Source organism: Lygodium microphyllum, chromosome 25 (assembly GCF_053477565.2).
Source record: "Lygodium microphyllum isolate KBCC chromosome 25, Lygodium_microphyllum_v1.1.10, whole genome shotgun sequence".
NCBI lineage: Eukaryota > Viridiplantae > Streptophyta > Polypodiopsida > Schizaeales > Lygodiaceae > Lygodium > Lygodium microphyllum.
In genome coordinates, this window is record NC_141159.1 from 67,832,173 (window position 1) to 67,833,730 (window position 1,558).

At 37.5% G+C, this 1,558-nt stretch overlaps 1 non-coding gene across 1 annotated transcript; it reads left to right on the forward strand.

The window, feature by feature from the left end:
* Window positions 1-1,003: 1,003 nt before the first annotated feature.
* Window positions 1,004-1,071, forward strand: LOC148014328 (small nucleolar RNA SNORD36). Its single transcript, XR_015688774.1, has one exon. It is a non-coding gene; the product is annotated as a small nucleolar RNA SNORD36 (small nucleolar RNA).
* The last annotated feature ends 487 nt before the right edge of the window (window positions 1,072-1,558 follow it).

The window sequence follows — 1,558 nt, forward strand, 5'->3', positions numbered from 1 at the left end:
CCCTCCATTAATGTACCCTCCACATTTCCTATTTATCAGTTAACACCGTTCCTTAGTGATTCCTTACAAATTTCTGCCACTCCTTCTTTAACATTTTCTTCCTTTTATGATTTTTCCTATCTTTCCCTACATCCACTTTCCCTTATTCCACTACCCTCTCCTAACACTTCCATATCTCAACCACCTCAGTTGGTTAGTGACTGTGACGGGTTTGATAATCAGATTCCAGAAGAAGGGGATGGAGTTTGGATGATTGCCTTACAGGACCGCAGATTAATTGGCCAGTAATTCCAGGAGAATGGACAGCTTCCAGTCAAGCTTATCAGAATTATGTTCATTTTGCCCAGCAGTATTCACAGTCTGCAGATCCCTCAGTGAGATTAACTGCTCACTTTGCTTGGTACCTGGTGTATATGCATAGGCACTCTCATACTGATTCCAAGCCTATTCCAAAGTTGTGCATGAATGTCAATGTTAGCATTGATTCCCAACAGTTGGAGATACTGTATTTTCATGCCCTCTGTTTGCCTAGCAGATACCTGGTCCTGTTGGAAAGGATGTGCTGTCTCCAATTTTTTCAAAATCCTCCTAAAAACTTTGTAGATGAATCCTTATCTATGGATCGATTCCGACAACATCAATCTTTTAAGAGGGATCATCTTCATTGATACCTTTCCAATGTATGGTGGAAGCTTTTAATGAAAAACTCTCTTTTTGAAGAAGTCATTCAAATGGTTGTGTTGTGTATTAGTGTTTGTGTTGTGAGTTCATTTATGTCAAACGAACATGGTGGTTTCCTATGGGATTTCATGTACGAGCTACGTTTTGGAGAATTGTGGTGATGGGGTCGTGGAGAGTTGAAGCTGATGCTGATGAAGAAGAAGCAAACTCTTATATCCTTTACAAATTTATTGTGATTTTTTTTTTAGTTTGATAAGAGGTATTAATGTATAAAGAGTTTTCCTTTCTTTGTATTTTTATATCAGAAATAGGTTATAAGTTGGGGTCGTGGTGGATGGATTCTTTTTGAAAAGATATTGAAGATTAAAGTTGAGCTTTTCAATGAACTTGTATTCCCTTTTTCCTGGGTCGCGAGGACGCTTCCTTATTAAGTGTGGGGATATATTGAGTGTTGAAATGACTTGTTTTTTGACTGATTTTTGTTGTTTTTGAGAGCTGAATGGTTGATTTTATGAGATGATTGATTGATTTGGAAGTGGTTTGAGAATGTTTTGGATGATAATGATTGAGTTTTGGAAGATCATGATGTTTGTTGGTGGTTCTGTGATGTTCTGATAGGTTCTGATTGGTTCTGTATACCTTCTGTTTTGTTCTGTTTTGCTCTGTTTTGGTCTGTTTTGTTCTGATTATCTTCTGTGAAGAGGGATGGAGTATTGATTGATGAAGAATGAGATATTGTGAAAGCTTATTGAATGGTTTGTGAGAGTTTGGAATGATTTGAGAATGAGTTATGTGGTTTTGATAACCTTCTGTAACCTTCTGTAGGTCTTCTGTAGAGCTTCTGCTTCTGTTCTGTTTCTGTTCTGTTCTGTACTGT